General features: G+C 42.1%; 1 protein-coding gene across 14 annotated transcripts in view; it reads left to right on the top strand.

Annotated features, from left to right (window-relative positions):
• The first annotated feature begins 10,743 nt into the window (after positions 1 to 10,743).
• Positions 10,744 to 19,634, top strand: part of LOC148777610 (uncharacterized) — a 131,270-nt gene continuing 122,379 nt past the window's right edge. For all 14 annotated transcript variants that reach the window (XR_016037597.1, XR_016037601.1, XR_016037603.1 and 11 more), the window contains exon 1: positions 10,744 to 10,976. The gene's annotated coding sequence lies outside the window, so the exon portion shown is untranslated. The remainder of the gene's footprint in view (positions 10,977 to 19,634) is intronic.

Below are 19,634 nucleotides of genomic sequence, written 5' to 3'. Positions count from 1 at the left end.
CCAGTCCTTCCTTCCTGTCAAAGAGGCTTAGCCAGAGGCCCCTACAGTTTTGTAGTGCTTTTCACATCCTCACAGCTACTCCATGGCAAGACGTCTGCCGCTTAGATGTTAGTATCCTGCTGGGAAGGAGAAACTAAAGTGAAAGAGAATGGTTTAAAGAGGATTATCTGAAGGATGGGAAAACTATTAAATCAGCGTACCTTCTTTTCCTGTTTTTCATCTTAAGTGACTCAAAAGAAGGGAAGGGAAAAGGGCGGGGGGCACAATTTAACACTGAAAAAATGACTACTGGCAGCAAGTTTCAATAGAAGTGGTTCAGGATGTTCCCTTCAAAGCAAGATACCGTTTTCTGTTACTGTAGGGTCAGGTTTCACTGTATTAGTTTGATAACTGAAAAATACTTGGTAGCATGGAAAAACATTTGAAATATTCACTAGGGGATTCATATGTTTCATTGCTCCAGATTAAATGTTGTAATAATGAACTGTGGAAAATTCTGAAAGAGATGGGAATACCAGACCACCTGACCTGCCTCTTGAGAAACCTGTATGCAGGTCAGGAAGCAACAGTCAGAACTGGACATGGAACAACAGACTGGTTCCAAATAGGAAAAGGAGTATGTCAAGGTTGTATCTTGTCACCCTGCTTATTTAACTTCTATGCAGAGTACCTCATGAGGAACGCTAGGCTGGAAGAAGCACAGGCTGGAATCAAGATTGCCGGGAGAAATATCAATAACCTCAGATATGCAGATGACACCACCTTTATGGCAGAGAGTGAAGAGGAACTCAAAAGCCTCTTGATGAAAGTGAAAGAGGAGAGTGAAAAGGTTGGCTTGAAGCTCAACATTCAGAAAACAAAGATCATGGCATCTGGTCCCATCACTTCATGGGAAATAGATGGGGAAACAGTGGAAACAGTGTCAGACTTTATTTTTTTGGGCTCCAAAATCACTGCAGATGGTGATTGCAGCCATGAAATTAAAAGACACTTACTCCTTGGAAGGAAAGTTATCACCAACCTAGACAGCATATTAAAAAGCAGAGACATTACTTTGTCAACAAAGGTCCGTCTAGACAAGGCTATGGTTTTTCCAGTGGTCATGTATGGATGTGAGAGTTGGACTGTGAAGAAAGCTGATCGCCGAAGAATTGATGCTTTTGAACTGTGGTGTTGGAGAAGACTCTTGAGAGTCCCTTGTACTGCAAGGAGATCCAACCAGTCCATTCTAAAGGAGATTAATCCTAGGTGTTCATTGGAAGGACTGATGCTAAAGCTGAAACTCCAATACTTTGGCCACCTCATGTGAAGAGTTGACTCACTGGAAAAGACTCTGATGCTGGGAAAGATTGGGGGCGGGAGGAGAAGGGGACCACAGAGAATGAGATGGCTGGATGGCATCACAGACTCAATGGACATGAATTTGAGTGAACTCCAGGAGCTGGTGATGGACAGGGAGGCCTGGCATGCTGTGATTCACAGGGTCGCAACGAGTTGGACACGACTGAGCAACTGAACTGAACTGAACTGAAGAATACTTTAATGTGCCAAATAATCTCTCAAGAAACAGAGAATATCAGATTTTCAAAAATCTAATTGAACTCACTTACAAAATGTTAATAAAGACAACCTAATATCCATCAAGGTGGATAGCCCCATAGGTGAAGTAACTAGTATTAATTTGATTGCATTTATCTTCAAGAATTACAGTTTAAGCCATTTATTTATGGTAGTTTCTTAATAACTGAAGCAAAACACCACACAGACATTGAAATCTCAGTAACTTGCCACACTAATAAAGTTCATAACTTTAAGTTGGCTTGGCTTCTCCTTGCAAACATTAATAGGGATAAAGGACAACTTGGTGAATCATTAAAGGTTGTTCCCACCTACAAGGAGGAAAGAAAGACTAAAATAGAAGAGAACAAAGGAATAGAAAAGCTGCTGCCCAGAATTACCCTCATGAAAATGAGTGGGGGCTAATCTAGAATAGAAAGGTGGTGGTGGAGGTATAGGGAAGCATAGAAGGAAAAGTTTAGTAGAGATGGCATTTGTAAACCAGTGAAAGAACTTAAAAACAGTAAGAAGAGGGAGTTAATCTTATTTTTGCAGCAGTCTCTGCAACTGCCTGGAGAATGGAAAGAGGCCCTGGAGCAAAAGATAGCATATATCATTGGTTTCCATGGTGATGACTATCAGTGTCACCGTCAGAACATTATGACTTCAGAATAGGAATGAGGATATAATAATAGCATATACTGACATACTCCTTTAATTCCTCCCCAAGTTCTTAGCATTTATTCATTAATTTTAACAATGCCTGTGAAGTAGAGAATATTATCTATTTTATTTCAGTGATTAAGAAACCAAGACAGGAGCAGTCTAAATGGACACAGTCCCTGAAAATTAATATTTCTACTCATCTTTTACTCTACAGCATAAACATGTGAAATAATCAGTGTGAAAGACTATTCCATTGGTTTTATGATAAGTAATAGGTCCGTCTAGTCAAGGCTATGGTATTTCCCGTGGTTATGTATGGATGTGAGAGTTGGACTGTGAAGAAAGCTGATCGCCGAAGAATTGATGCTTTTGAACTGTGGTGTTGGAGAAGACTCTTGAGAGTCCCTTGTACCGCAAGGAGATCCAACCAGTCCATTCTAAGGGAGATCGATCCTGGGTGTTCATTGGAAGGACTGATGCTAAAGCTGAAACTGCAATACTTTGGCCACCTCATGCGACGAGTTGACTCACTGGAAAAGACTCTGATGCTGGGAAAGGTTGGGGGCGGGAGGAGAAGGGGACGACGGAGAATGAGATGGCTGGATGGCATCACTGACTCTGTGGACATGAGTTTGAGTGAACTCCGGGAGTTGGTGATGGACAGGGAGGCCTGGCGTGCTGTGATTCATGGGGTCGCGGAGAGTCGGACACGACTGAGCGACTGAACTGAACTGAACTGAACTGAACTAATACGAGTATTTTGAGTTAATCATGTTTGGAAAATGTACTAGCATTGTATGGAGGAAAAGCGATTTCAGAAATTAGTGAAAAATGAGTGAAAAGGTTGCCTTAAACCTCAACATTCAGAAAACTAAGATCATGGCATCCGGTCCCATCACTTCATGGCAAATAGATGAGGAAACAATGGAAACAGTGGCTGATTTTATTTTTCTGGGCTCCAAAATCACAGCAGATGCTGATTGCAGCCATGAAATTAAAAGACGCTTACTCCTTGGAAGGAAAGTTATCACCAACCTAGACAGCATATTAAAAAGCAGAGACATTACTTTGTCAACAAAGGTCCATCTAGTCAAGGCTATGGTTTTTCCAGTGGTCATGTATGGATGTGAGAGTTGGACTGTGAAGAAAACTGAGCGCCAAAGAATTGATGCTTTTGAACTGTGGTATTGGAGAAGGCTCTTGAGAGTCCCTTGGACTACAAGGAGATCCAACCAGTCCATCCTAAAGGAGATCAGTCCTGGGTGTTCATTGGTAAGACTAATATTGAAGCTGAAACTCCAATAGTTTGGCCACCTGATGCAAACAACTGACTCATTTGAAAAGACCCTGATTCTGGGAGAGAGTGAAGGCAGGAGGAGAAAGGGATGACAGAGGATGAAATGGTTAGATGGCATCACCGACTCAATGGACATGGGATTGGGTGGACTCCGGGAGTTGGTGATGGACAGGGAGGCCTGGCATGTTGTGGGTCATGGGGTCGCAAAGAATCTGACGTGACTGAGAGACTGAACTGAACTGAACAGCAATTCATATATTTATCTTTTAATAACAAAACAAGAAAACCCCAAATTTTAACCTGTTCAATGGATAAACTTTTCCTTCAAAACTTTTTGCATTGAAGATTATCAGTCCATCTTCCCCAGAGGTTACTTTCATTGCAACTGGAATTTTTTCAGGGTTCCCTCGCCGCCGCCCTCCAACCCACCCAGGCTTTGTTTCACTTTAGTCTTCTATTCTGTCCCATTCTCTCCTTCTTCATTTGTCTATCCCATGGTTCCCTGCATATATACCTTCAAAACCAGGAGTAAGACCTGTGACCATATCACTATCAAATTCTTAGTTCTAGTTGACATGGAAAGGAAGTTTGTACCGCAGTTGAGAAGACTTCAGAGTCAGACAAACTGGATTCTAATTCTTCCCCAGCCACCTACCAGCAGGATGACCTTGGACCAACTACTGCCCTAGCCTTAAAATAACATGATATCAGTATATACTTCCCAGAATTTTATGAGAATAAAATGGAGAATGTATACAGGCTCAGATGGTAAAGAATCTACCTGCAAATTTAGGAGACCTGGGTCCGACCCAGGGGTTGGGAAGATCCCTGAGTATTCTTGCCTGGAGAATTCCATGGACAGAGGAGCCTAGAGGGCTACAATCTATGGGGTTTCAAGGAGTTGGACACAACTGAGTGACTTTCACTTTCATATACAGAGCAGTTAGCAATTATTATTCTTGGGGCTATGAAAATCCAAGAGTCCCTCCCTAGCTAGTTCTCCTTCCACTTTCTCATACTCTATTTCAAATTCTTCACCTTGGCTCTCAGGCTTACACTAGCCTCCTTGTGGAGGGTTCTCTCTATTCATATCTTGAAGACAAAGAAAAGTGCTCAGAAAAGCTATGTTCATGCTTGGGATCTATGAAGACGTCAGGACGTGGCCACAAGGCTGTAGATCCAAGGATCAAAGTTTTCTTTCTCTGTGCTTCCCTTACAGTTTGTGTATTCTTGGACAAGCTGCTTAACTTCTCAGACCTCAATTTCCTCTTCTGCAAAATAACATCACAGTGCTTCATAGGTGGTCAAGGGACCCCATGAAAGTTAAATGTGATTATGAATATGAAAACTGCCTTATGCAGGAACACAGAATATAACAGATATGTAATAAAGGGAGAAAAAGTAAGCATGCAATTTAGAAAGGAAATTATGGCAAATTTTTAAAAGTATTATATGGTAATTCTTAGGGATATAAAGCCTGACCATAGAAGAAAAGCAGTAACCACAGAAGGGAATGTGGAGCAAGCCAAGGCAGGTAAGGGGAGGGAGGAAGGAAAAGAGGTCAGAGAGAGGACAGGAAGTAAGTTGAGGTTAAAACTCAGAAAGAGTCTTGTTGTCTCCCTAACATTTGCTGCTGGTACTGCCAAAAAAACCTGTGAGGATATAAGTTTGTGTCCCCAGGCAGGCGGGCTGCCAAAGTTTAAATTTTACCAGGGAATTGGGCGTCGGTGGGTTTCTGAGCCCCAGAAGCTTTGATCTGCCTGTCTTTTCTGTCTCAGGTCCATAGAAAAGGTGATGTACTTGCCTGCTTACATAAAAGCTAAAGGATGACCCAGATGGCCTCTATGTGGCTTTAGGCCCAGGAGACTGATTGATTGACTAAGGTTTGGTTTCCTTTCTTCCAATGAGCAATAAACCAAAAGCTATCGCCACTAGGTGGCATGCCCCAAATACTATTTCACTTTGAAACTGTTAGAAAAGTTGGTGTGTCAGGGAACCACAGCCATCCAGTAAGTCAAAAGCATTGTTAGAGGCAACAAAGTAAAGACGATTTAAGGTTGTCAGTTTCTCCCTATTAAAAACCAAAACAAACAGTCATGACCACCACAACAAACAGTCTTGTCCAGAATAATAAAGTCAGTGTGTTTCTCATGGGCTTATCTGAAGGTCTCCTTGGAAGATTTGCATCCCCTCACCTCTCCATCTGTGTCCTTTGCCAACCAAAGTGAGTGTCTTCACAAGACTCCAAAAGTGGAAGCAGGTATCTAGGGTTGTCTTAGACTAGACTAATGTCCAACCAAATAAGTAAGATAAGCTTTAGTTGAGGTAGGACAAGAAAGGTCCCCATGTGGATCTGTTATAGTTGAGGAAGGACAAGAATGGTATTTAGCCCAAAATGAATATACTCCTTTTGGCCTAATAAATTTCTCTTTCTGAATGTCAGTGCTACTGCCAGGACCTCCATATTTAGCTATCAGTCATTCACCCTTTGCTGTGGATTGGTTTTTCTCTGCTGTCTTTTCTTCTAAAATTACTATTGGTGATCCTGTGAGAATAGAATTTTGGTCCAATAGCTAAAAAGAAGGATAACTTTGCAGCACATGAAAGGAGCACCCAGAAAAGACAGGACAGAGTGGGTCCTTGAACTTGCTCTACGTGTGATTGCTGATGCTCACCGAACATTTTTGAGTGAGGAGAGGAGAGGAGAGAGTAGATGGAGAAATAATTGAAAGGAAGTGCTGAAAGAAAGGGACGTAGCAAGATACGTTTTGCCTAATTCACAGATTTGCCTAGGACTATCTGGATTATAAAGCCTCAGTGATGAAATGTGAAGAAATACAAGCAATTTGGTGTTTTCTAATTTTAAAACTCTAACAGGAAACTCCCCAAGTTCTCTGTTATTTAAGTGAATACATGAGACATGAAAATAAATGTAAGGATGGATTTTTAAAAAAAGCATGTATACACACATAAATGGGTATTACCCATTTCAAAATAGAAAACTTAGGAAGCTGATCACTCATTTTAATGATGCAAACCATTTTGTCAGTTTCTCTCTTTGAATTGACTTTAGCAACTGACACAATATCTCTTGAAAAGCCACACTGCTAACAAAGCATCATTCTTTTTGAAGATGGATTTCATTTGTTGATAGAATCAAACATCATTTGGAACTAAATCTGGCAAAGAGGAAGGTTAATCAATAAGAATGCTCCATTTCTAGTCAAAAATGAGATGTGACTTTGAAGTATTGATCAGATGTATGTGCTCTGAGATCAAGCTGGGCCCCAGTCCCCCACCCGATTCCAGTATTGCATGAGCTTTGTGAATATAAGCAAGTTATGAAATCATTTTGTGTCTCAGTTTCCTCATCTATAAAAGCAGATGGTGATGATACCTACTTGATGATGTTGCTATGAGACAAGATAATGTGCATAAAATACTTCCATGGTGCCAATACATACTATTTACTAAATAAACAGTAATATTGGTAGTAGTGGCAATAGCAATAATAAATGTAGCCACAACCATAGTAATAGGTGGTTTATGAACCCAGAGACAATTAAAGTATACAGTCTCCCAGAGTAGCAGCTTTCAATAAGCACACTAATTTGCATGTGTGCTCTGACATATTTTTTAATGTTCTTTTTTGCTAATTAGCCAATCCTTATATAAACTCAAGTAGTACATATTTTCCAAAGAGCTCCCCCAGTCATTAGAGAACATTCAAACAGGCCGTTTCTGCATCAGTGGTTTTAAACTATTGTACTAATACATTAAAATTAATTAAGATACTCTATTCTCCAGGGCTTCCCTTGTGGCTCAACTGGTAAAGAATCTGCCCACAATGCAGGAGACCTGGGTTCGATCCCTGGGTTGGGAAGATCTCCTGGATAAGGGAAAGGCTACCCACTCCAGTATTCTGAGCTGGAGAATTCCATGGACTGTATAGTCATCCATGGAGTTGCAAAGAGTCAGACATGACTGAGTGATTTTCACTCACTCGTTATTCTCCGGACATGTCAAATTGTATGACTTTTGTTAATTCACAATAAAGATGTACCAAGCTAATGCAAATCACTTTAAAAACTGCTAAAATAGATCTAGTCAGTCATTGATTAAAATAGATCTCATGAATCACAGATTAAAATAGATCTAGTCAGTCAATGAACAGATAATTATTAACAATGAATTTTGGACAATACCAGCTGGCCTCTGTGTTAGCCACCAGAGATACAGGGATGAACCAAAAAGACATAGCAGACCTCCAGGAACTTCTTGGGTTCTTGAAACTCTTTCTAGCTAAGACACATAGACACGCATACATACATACACACACACATACAGACACACACACACAAACACACACACACAGAGGGCATCATTTCTGGAAGAACAGCCAAGACACTAGCAATATTGGTTGCTTCTAGGGAGCAACCATTCTGTAGCATTTTGTACTGACACACCACGTGCTTTGGTCTTCCCAGTGGTCATGTACAGTTTTGAGATGTGGACCATAAAGAAGGTGGAGTTTCAAAGAATTGATGCCTTTGAACTATGGTGCTAGAGAAGACATCTTCAAGTCCCTTGGACAGGAAGGAGATCAAACCAGTAAATCTTAAGGGAAATTAACTCTGAGTACTCACTGGAAGGACTTATGGTGAAGCTGAAACTCCAGTATTTTGGTCATCTGATACCAACAGCTGACTCATTGGAATAGTCCCTGATGCTGGGAAAGACTGACAGCAGAAGGAGAAGAGGGCATCAGAGGAAGAGATGGCTGGATGGCATCACCGAAGCAATGGACATGAACTTGGGCAAACTTAGGGAGATGGTGAGGGACAGGGAGGTCTGGTGTGCTGCAGTCCATGTGGTAGCAAAAAGTCAGACACACTGGTCAACTGAACAACAACCACCATGTGCTTGTGTTCATTACCCTTTCAAAAAGTAAGTAGAAACTAAAAGTTAAAATTTTTATATAAGCCAAGAAATTCAGCAGCTCATATCTATGACTCAGATCCATCTATTCTAACTATGTGAAATCTTTGCATTTCCCTCTTAATGCAGAAAGAAAATTAATCATTCCCTGCAAGATAGTACTGCTATTGATCCCCAGCCCATTAATTACTCCTAATTTCCCTTGTAAGCATAAAATAACAGCTGTGCAATCCGTCAATCCATGTGCCACAGTGACAGCCTGTTGAAATGCTTGGCTAAATGAATTTGGTCATGGTGGGGTGATCAGGAATTCCTCATATGACTGCATAACTGTTCTGTAATGGCCAACAGGATCTGCAACCCATACAGCAGAGCTGTTTCAGCATCCTACTCCTCCATCAGCACCATGTCTAACCGAGGCGCTAGGCAATGACCTTCCTCCAAGAACTGAGGCTCATTTTCTTCTTTAAAGCTCATTGCTATGTACCTGACTCCAGAGAGCAGTACTTCCTTCAGCTTTAACCTTGTCGAGAAACCGTCAATCAATCTAACAGCAAACATTTATTCATCATCTCCCACGTTCGGGGCACTGTGATGGATGCTTTTGGGTTTGTCAAGCAATATAAGATGTGGCTTCTAACCTATAAGAGTTTATTGTCTAATTCAAGAGATAGAATATTTAACAATTCAAAAGGTGGAATTGTAAAAGGCGGAATGTTAAAAGTGACAAATTAAGAGGTGATGGGGGAAAGGGAGCTGCTGCTGCTGCTGCTGCTAAGTCACTTCAGTTGTGTCCGACTCTGTGCAACCCCACAGACAGAAGCCCACCAGGCTCCCCCATCCCTGGGATTCTCCAGGAAAGGGAGCTAACATTTATCAAATGCCTATACATTGTACTCAATGCTTCACATATGCTTTTCACTTAATCATCCTGCCTTGCTTTCAACTTCATCTTACAGACTTAGTGATGAAGAAAGTTGCCTAAAATCATCCAGATAGATAAAGGCAGCACCTACATTAAAACTTCAGTAAATGTGATTTCAGAGCTCTGCTCTTGTGAATCCAAAACTTTGTTCTTCCCAGTGTGTAGAATACCTCTCCAAAGAAAATAAACACTCTAAGAATTCACTGGAATAAGTTATCAGTTTGATAGTGCCTGAGACATAGTTGGCAGGCAACAAGTAGTTGAATGAGTGAATCTGGTAGTCTTTGGCACACAAAGGTTTTGTTTTTATAAAGCATGGATCAAAGTAAACCACCTGTGAAGAGGCAGAGAGAAAGTGGGTATAAAATTTTAAACAAATTGCAGAATTTGTATAGTATAATCTCATTTTCAAAATTATATATTTGGGTATATAATATGGAGCACTGTATGTTGGCAGTTTGATAAACATATTCTATCTACATCAGCCATATAATATACTCTTATACAAATGTTTGCAATTGCATGAACAAACCTCTGAGAAATACACACCAAACTATTGGAGACTAGAAATGACATCTGAGGGAGCAAGGGAAGACAAGCTTTACGTTATACATTTCTCCATGAGCTGATTTATAATGGGATGTGTTATTTTATAATTTCAAAAGGAAAACATCTGAAAAAACTTGAGTATCAGTCTTATTTCCATTTAAAACTTTCTATTTTCATTTTTAACTTCTCAAAGAATGTTTCCTTTGGACTTGGAGTGTGTGCTAACTTCCATGGTAGTTCTGTCTCAGGAATTCTTTCTTGGCTACTATAGAAGACATTTTACATGTGTCAGTGCCATCCAGAAAGCAAAGGACAGTGACGCTTTCTTTTTATCTTTAGGGTTGCATTTTTAAAAAATATTTCCTGTTTTTATTGGCATGGTTATGAAATGTGAGATAGCACACACAGGATTGCCACCATTCCCATTTTCGACCTATCTTTGTGTCCCACACATTCTTCAGATTCCTATCACCTCAGTATCTGTAGTTTCCACACGGAGAGCATAACAGTGTGGTGCAATTGTCCTTTGCAACGCAACAGACCAACAGAAGGATGCCGAGCCCTGCTGCAGTTTCACAACACAGAGGGTCTTTCCACTTCAGCTGGACAGATGCCCAGAAAGGCTGGGCGGAGGATACTTGAGGTCTCTACACAGAGGCCAGGCCTGTCAGAACTGAAATGGCTCCACCCAGTCAGCAAGGGACGCTGCACATGGGGCAGTCTGCCTTGCATCCCTCTGTTTTGTTGTTTAGTTGGGCAATTTGGGCAGTTGTTCATGGGGCAACAGGGACTCCACCACCTACAACTGGGCTCTCACTGCTGGGCTTCTGAGAGTTACTTCTGCCTGTTGGTGACCACGCCCTTTCCCAGACTGGGCCACAGGAAGTAGGGCCGGGAGGGGAGGAGGCCCTGCAAGTGAGCGGTGGGAACCACACAATCTCTGTGCTGCTGACCAAGATCTACTCCACCCCTCACCAGAGAAACTGGCCCGGAACCAGCTTTCCTCCTCCTCCCCAGCCCTCCTGCCCTGAATGGCTGACTTGGGTGAGGTTTACATTCATTTTCTTCATACTTAAAATGTTTGGGTACAGGATCAACTTGCTCACCACTCAGACTGCACACACGAAGCCTTACCTTGAAGTATGCTCAACCTCCATTAATCAAGTCACACATATGGGAAAAACAACTAGATAGCATTGTATATTTTTTCTTTTTTTACTGATGGTAACAGTTGTTGCCAATTACTTGGTTTCGGTTATTTGCAGCTGGAATGTAAAGCCTTGGTACAAACTTTCTGAAAGGTAATTTGACAGCATGGATCAAAAGCCTTACAGATGTTTATATCCACCAGTAATTCCACTTCAGGGAGTTGAATCTAAAGGAACGCAAGATGTACACACAGGATTTTTTTCTTTGTAAAGTTACAACCATAGGGATAGAATACTTTAAATAATACTTCAGAGCATTTTTTAAAGGAATGAGGAAATGCTCATGATAAATGAAAAAAACCTATATTTATGTAAAAGATACAGTCTGTGAAAAATATGCATGTGTAACATACGTGTAACATATGGATGTAAGTGTTGTATGTGCAGAGAGGGAGCACTTTCTTTCTCTTGAACTGCCTTCTATCCTGGGTACCACCCACTGCGCCCTCTCCGAGACTGCCTGCTGGTCACTGGCTGATCTCCTGTGCTGCATCCTCCCCTGCTTCCAAGAGAGACATTTTGGACGCCCTCGGGTCTCTGTGCTCAGTCTTCCTCTCCATCTGCATTTAACTTCCCTAGACCAGTCACCTCCTGTCCATCCTCTCTAGGCTGATGATCCTCAAGTTAAAGTCTGCAGTCCCATCTTCTTCCCCAGAACTCTCACCACATATCCAATTGCCTACTCGAAATCTCCACTGGGGTATGAAATTTTCAATCAGGCTTCTTATATCCAAAAATAAACTCCTGGTTTCCACCACCACGCCTCTCCCACACACACTTCTCTCCCATTGTTCCCCACCTCTGTACCTGGATCATCATTGCACCAGAAATGGGACTAGAAATCTGAGCATCATCCTTTTCATGCCTTCCTTCCTTTCATCCAATCCATCAGCAAGTCCCCTTGCCTCTGTGTTCAAAACATATGTGCTCAGTCCAATAACCTTTCACTATCTCCATGCTCGGCTCTCAGCCCAGGACACCAGCATCTATTCCCTAGACTTTTGTAAGAGGCTCCCAACTGGTCTCTCCGCATCCACACTGCCTGCCTACAATCCATTTTCCATACAGCACCCCATGGTTATTTAAAAATATTAATAAATCAGATCAAAGACGAGAAATCTGTAACCAAAATATTAAGTTGCCCAGGAATGATGAGATTATGAGCTGTTCTTATTGTCTCTGTCTGCTACTCTGTTATTTGTCAATTTTCCAGTGACAAACACATTTTACTTTTACCGGCAAGAAATCAAAATGTTGTTTGGGAAAACCAAAATCATTACAGATTTCAACCTGAAATACTAGTATTTCTCTCCTATAAATCAGTCTGGCAGACCAGCACCAAACAAGCTACAGAGCAGTAATGAATGCTCAATTTCCAGATCCAGCCCAAGGAGCATTGGAGGAATGTCCTAAACCAACGTAGCAAATACATAGCACTTGTAATGCCATATCTCCCTCCTGAAGGTATAGCGGACGTCACTAAATGATTGCTGCTATTGCCAGCTGAGCTTAGCTGCAGCCTTGAAATCCTCAACACAGAGGCAGCCCCTATCACTCAGTTAGGATTGACACTTAAGAGCAAACATTAGTCATCTGTAATTAGCATTCTATGTGAAGACTGAAATGTTAAAATATCACTCTCCTTTTAAGTGAATATAATCTGCTAAATATTTTCAAATTATCTTTACATCTAAAGCTTTATATATTTTCAAAGACTCCTATAAGGTCAGTAGGGCAGGTATTTTTATTTCCTTTATAAATAGAACTGAGGGGCCCCAGGGTTTAAAGTCACACAGCAGAACTCTGGTCTCCTTATGCTTGTCCGTGGTTTCCATAAACCTCTGCAGGCTACGAGAGAGGTCAGAACCACACACCAGACACTGACCACAGCAGCGAGGGAGGTGGGGGCCTGGGTTAGCACCAAACCCGAGCAAAGATGAACTGCAGGTAATGAGTAATTCGTTACTATTAACAACTTTGAAAACAAATAGTAGAGAAACAGACGAAGCGGAGTTCACAAATATCATAACAAAAGCCATCATCCTCTTCAGGGTCAGGGCCTCTGGACGCCACATATGTTTGTTGGGTACCATAGCAACTATGACTGGCCAGCTATCCATTTGACCTATTCTGAAGTACTAGCTTTTTATTTGGGACTCCCAAGCTTGCAAAGAACAGATTGCTCAACTGGCTTTAGTATCTTTTCACACTTCTTTGTCACCTTCTCTGCAGTTGTACACAGGTTCAGTGACCAAGAAAAATAAAGCATTCACGTGACCACTACAAAGTAGAGTACAAATTCCCACTGCTGGTCCATCATCGAAAGTAAGCAGCTTATTCCATTGGCTATGAAGTAATTCTGATTGCCATCAGAGATAGTGTGACCCCTGTCCTTGGCAAGCCAATTAATGGAAGTTCCATGGTAGGAAATAAGTGGAGAAAACTCCTATTCCCAAAGGACTAGGCATGGCACTTGAAAATAGAGACTATCAAGGAGATTAATCTTTCTGTAATGTTAAGGACCATGCTACAACATCGGAGAATGGGGAAAATCACCTTCTCTTCATTCTCCCTCCCCACCACACACCACTAACTGCTCCACCTGCCCGCCACCCTCCTAAGGCATTCCCCTACAATCACATACCCCGAGGTTTATGTACCCATCTCTCAACCTTTTTACTCTAGTTTTGGAATAAAATGCTGTTTCACTGATCAATAAGCAAGTAAGTGGGGGGAGCCATTCTCTGGCCAGAGAATATCTTCTTCTTGATGTATATAAGAATGACCCTGGTAATAGACCTGTTCTACAATTTTTAGGTGCAGGGATGGAGTGGGAGTAGGGAGAATATAGAACACTGGGGTTGTGTTATCAATCCCACGTCCTTTAAACCTTACTTCACCCTTCCCACCCTCCTACCCTCATTACCAGCTCCTGGAATCCAAAGCTCTGTTTCAATTAAGGGCAAGAATGTCCTTACTTTGCCTGGATCACTCCTCCTACTGCTGGCAGATGAGATCCTAAGACCTTCAGGTACACTGGGAGAGAGTGATTATGCAACAGCACACAATAATGTTGAAAGAGCGTGGGCTGAAGTCAGAACACCGGGATCAGAACACGGTACTGGCCCCTTCCACTTGTTAATTATGTGTATGGACTCTGTGTCTAATTTCCTCTGCAGGATAATAATGGCTATAAAGTGTGATGTGCTCTTGTGAAATTAATGTAGCACCATGGTGGATACCATCAATGCCAATTATAGATGCTAGAGAAGTAAAATGAGATGAGAAAAACAAAGAGGGTCTAGCCATATGAAAGAAGTAACATAGCAGCAAACTGCTTATCGGGTGTGCCTAAGTGCCACGAAACCCAGTAACAATCACGTATCTATTAAATATGTGCCAGACTGAGTCTGTTGCAAATTCAACTCAAATACAATAATCAGATTTATCCAGGGCCCTTTGCTCACATTCAAAAGAGAAAAAGGATCCCTTCCATCTCCATGCCTGCTCCAGGAAGTGAGGGAAATGGCATCTCTAATGTGCCCTGGGTTACAGTCTCCTAAGTCTGCCAGTGGCCCAATGTCCACTTGCACCATCTGTTTTATTCTGTGCTACTTACGCACCTTCCAGCTCTGTCATTTCCATGGATTCTCAGGTTTGGGCAAAGGGAAATAGGGATCCCTGTCCCTGTCTCTCAGGGACAGCTGACAACGTGACTTCCTTGAGGGGAACTGACAAGTGCTGCATGGGAATGGCAGGCCTTCCCTAATGGGAAGGGCAAGGCAAATGGGATCCAAGCAAGTAAGTGGGTGAGGAGGTAGTTTGCCCCAAAACGATCAGTGACAGGCAGAGTTACCAGTGGAAGAAGCCAAAAGCTGTGTCAGGTGTAGGGATTGCTGAAGGGAGAGAGAGCACCAAAGTCACAGGATTCAGAGGCCAGAAGGAAAGTGCCCCCAAAGAAGGCCATTCGATGGGGCTGGGAGGCAGCAAGCCTTTCCATTAGCAGAGCTCGCTCTCGAAAGTTCTCCTTGTGGGGAGCCTCTCTTGCACTTACAGGGCCTGACTCCTCACAGCAAGACTCAACTAGACCCCAAACAAGTCTAGTAGAAATGAACCAAGCTGGGTAAAATTCTATTCCATCAGACCAAATGGCAGAGTTCAAGGGAAAGCCATGATTCCACATTCATGTTAAGACCACAGAAATAAAAGGATGTTCCCTCAGGTTACCAAATCTGTATGGAATCTGCTGTCATCTTAAAAAAAATGGCAGCCAGCTCTGGACTCCACTTCAGGAGTGAGGTTCCCCTCTCACTAGAGGAAATATGGACATCAAAACATAAGGACATATGTTAATGAGGGGAGTGTAGTCTTATGTTTGTTGCCTGGTAATGACTGGGTCCCAAAACAATAGGTTTGGAAGGAGTCTGGTCCTCCACACCCAACAGGGAGAATATGGGTCACAGGGTGAGCAGAGATCTGTACAAGAACTCACCAGTGAATTATCCCCATCCTACCCTCCCCACCACACACAAATATTTTAGTTTACGCACTGGAGGAAGCACAAACTGGAATTAAGATTGCCGGGAAATATATCAATAACTCAGATATGCAGATGACACCACTCTTATGGCAGAAAGTGAAGAAGAACTAAAGAGCCACTTGATGAAAGTGAAAGAGGAGAGTGAAAAAGTTGGCTTAAAGCTCAACATTCAGAAAACTAAGATCATGGCATCCGGTCCCATCACTTCATGGCAAATAGATGGGGAAACAGTGGTATCCAAACTCCTGACCACAGCCTACAAGGCCTGGCATGATAGGGGCCCTGTCTGCCAGCCAGCTGTCATTGTTTGGTGTCACTGGCCTCTTTGCTCACCCTGACCCAGCCCCTCTAGGCTGCTCTCTGTCCCTTCTCCCTGCCTCAGAGCCCTCTGCACCTGCTGCTTCCTCCTCCTGGGGCCTCTGACACCACCTGCCTTCACCAAGGGCTCTTTTGCATCCTCGGGCCCCAGTTTAACATATGCTAAGAAGTTGTCCAGGAAATACTTATTGAGAACCTGCAGTGGGCCAGGCTCAGCGGTGAACTGCAAAATCCCTGCCCTCCTGGAGCTTACATTTGAGACTGATCCGTTCCGTCCCGTCGCTCAGTCATGTTCGACTCTATGCGACCCCGTGGACTGTAGCCTTCCAGGCTTCTCCATCCATGGGATTCTCCAGGCAAGAATACTGGAGTGGGTTACCATTTCAGTAAATAAATAAATCTGAAACTGAAGAAAAGAAAACACAGATGGGGCTAAGTAAGGAGGAAGGTGATTATTCTACCTAGAGATTTTTTCCAATATTCTCTGACTCGTTCTTTGTCTGTTTCAATTACAATGCCCATCACACTGTGTAGGTTTCAATGTATAGGTTTGCTTGTTTTTTTTAACCTCTTCCCCAATAGAATACAATTCTGTGAAGGCAAGAACTGCTACTGCCTTATTTTATATGTACCCCAGCACTTATGGTTGATGTAGTAGGTGCTTGATAAATTTGTTGAATAACTGGGTAAAGAAAGGATGGAAAAGGGAGGAAAGGAGGAAATGAGGTGAAAAGTAGGAACTAGAGGGACGAGTAAAGGAATCAGAGAGCCAGGAAAAAGACAAAGAGAGTGGAAGGGGATCTCAGTGGATATTGCCCTCAGGTGGACCATAAGTTATTCGTGAGTGAGCGTGTGCTATGTGTGTGAGAGAGAGAGAGTGTGTGTTGGTGGAAGTGTGGGAAATGAGGGTAGAGGTTGCCTTGAGTCCATCTAAAGGATTTATAATAGGATAAACAGAAAATTTAAAACTCTCACTTCCCTGAGAGGAGTAAACAGATGCTCAGAGTGATTATAGAGCTTAGTGGGCTAAGAATTAGGCAAGTCTGCATTCCAAAAACTGAACTGAGACACTGCCCAGGGAAGAGAGTGAGAAGAGGGACAAATGTTGTCCCTGTGTCCTTAGGGCCGCCTTTGGGAGGTACACGTTCTGGTTGAAAAGGAAGTGACTTTGATGAGGATGAATGAAATGACTGCTCACATAAATTGCTGGTGGGAATATCAAGTGAAAAATAACACTTTGCCAAAGCAGTTGAGCAGCATGTAATAAGAACTTTAAATGCCTATTGACCTTAACATTTTACATTGGATGTTTTAAGGAAATAATTCAAAATACAAAAAAGCTTTAAGCCCAAAGATAAACAAAGATACTTATAGCAAAATTATTAACAAATCGTAGCAGGAAAAACAATCTCAAATGTCCAAAAATAGAACAGAAATTAATCAGAGTACATGCACCTGATGAAATAGTATGTGGTCATTAAAAATAAAGTTTACAAAGCCGGACTGCAGTACGCCAGGCTTCCCTGTCCATCACCACCTCCTGGAGCTTGTTCAAACTCATGTCCATTGAGTCAGTGATGCCATCTAACCATCTTGTCCTCTGTCGTCCCTTCTCCTCCTACCTTCAATCTTTCCCAGCATTAGGGTCTTTTCTAATGAGTCATTTCTTAGCATCACGTGGCTGAAGTATTGGAGCTTCAGCTTCAGCATCAGTCCTTCCAATGAATATTCAGGACTGATCTCCTTTAGGATGGACTGGTTGGATCTCCTTGCAGTCCAAGGGACTCTCAAGAGTCTTCTCTAATACCACAGTTCAAAAGCATCAGTTCTTCATCGCTCAGCTTTCTTTATGGTCCAACTCTCACATCCATACATGACTAATGGAAAAACCACAGCTTTGACTGGACAGACCTTTGTTGGCAAAGTAATGTCTCTGCTTTTTGATATGCTGTCTAGGGTTGTCATAGCTCTTCTTCCAAGGAGCAAGTGTCTTTGAATTTCATGGCTGCAGTCACCATCTGCAGTGATTTTGGAGCCCCCAAAAATAAAGTCTGTCACTGTTTCCATTGTTTCCCCATCTATTTCCCATGACGTGATGGGACCAAATGCCATGATCTTGGTTTTCTGAATGGTGAGTTAAGCCAGCTTTTTCACTCTCCTTTTTCACCTTCATCAAGAGGCTCTTTAGTTTCTCTTCACTTTCTGCCATAAGGGTGTCATCATCTGCATGTCTGAGTTTACTGATATTTCTTCCTGCAATCTTGATTCTGGCTTGTGCTTCATCCAGTCCAGCATTTCACAGGTTATGCTCTGCATATAAGTTAAATAAGAAGGGTGACAATATACAGCCTTGATGTACTCCTTTCCCTATTTGGAACCAGTCCATTGTTCCATGTCTGGTTCTAATGGTTGCTTCTTGGCCTGCATACAGGTTTCTCAGGAGGCAGGTCAGGTGGTCTATATTCCCATCTCTTTAAGAATTTTCCACAGTTTGTTGTGATCCACACAGTCAAAGGCTTTAGCGTAGTCAATGAAGCAGAAGTATTTTTTTATACTTTATAAAGTTTTATATAGCAGAAGTATTTTTAAACTTTATGTAGTTTTATATAGCAGAAGTATTTTTATATTTTGTATAGTTTTAGGGAATAGTGGTATCTAAATTCTGCACCAGAGAGATAAAAGATGAGAAAGATAAATACAGGCAAGTAAACAGAGGGAAAGGCCCAAGAAAGGTGGAGAGGATCCCAAGCAGAGTGAACAGCTTGTGAAAAAGACCAGAGGCAGCAAGAGAAGATGTCGCTTGTTTAAAGAATTAAAGGAAATTCCATTTGGCACTAGTATAACATGATAGGGCTCGGAGGATAGGAAGCTGAAGAGACAAGCAGAGCCAATGCTGCTAAGGAGTTTGGACACTGAGGGCAACAGGAAGCCTTTGAAGTGTTTTAAGGTCTGTGTTTTAGAACGATTTCTCCCTGGCCCTATGACTAGATTGGAGGGAAAGGTGCAGGTTTCAAAGCTGTTTCCCTAATCTAGGGGAAAAGAAGGATGGTTTGTATTGAGGTAGAGGGATTACGGATAACTTTTCCACTTTTATATTTTTCTGTCATTTTAAAACTGTATTTAACAAGCATGTGTTCTTTTCATTAATGGGAAAAATAAGATGTTTAAAGGAAGATGAACTTTATGGTATTCTGCCTGAAAGTTCCTCCGAGCCTTTGGGACTATCTGCTAAGCCCAGAGCCTGTGTCCATACAAGAATCCACACCCACATGCTGACCCAATGCCCTGGGAACCACCCAGTATCTCTACACAGAGAGGGTGGAATATTCCATCTTCCAGGGACTCGAGGTATTTTGGGCAGAAGTTGTAGCAACATAGAAAAGAGAGCAATGATTTGCATTTCATACATAAAACCCAAGTGTTCATTCATTCACAAATGTACCTACAATGTGTCAGGCATGGTTTGAGGCACTGAACAAAATTACAAAGTCCTGGCTATAATACATTCTAGCAGGCAAGACAGATCACCTACAAATACAAATCCAGCTAACTGTGTTCCCTATGTGATAAGGGAAAAGCCTTGTGCCCTCCTGCTACTTATTGGCAAGAATGTTTTAGGAAACTGAGAAATAACTG

This window comes from Moschus berezovskii, chromosome 6, assembly GCF_049115385.1.
Source record: "Moschus berezovskii isolate FMDL1 chromosome 6, NW_MosBer_1.0, whole genome shotgun sequence".
NCBI classification, from domain to species: domain Eukaryota; kingdom Metazoa; phylum Chordata; class Mammalia; order Artiodactyla; family Moschidae; genus Moschus; species Moschus berezovskii.
Note: the sequence above shows the minus strand (reverse complement) of the source record. Positions and strands in the feature narration are given on the sequence as shown.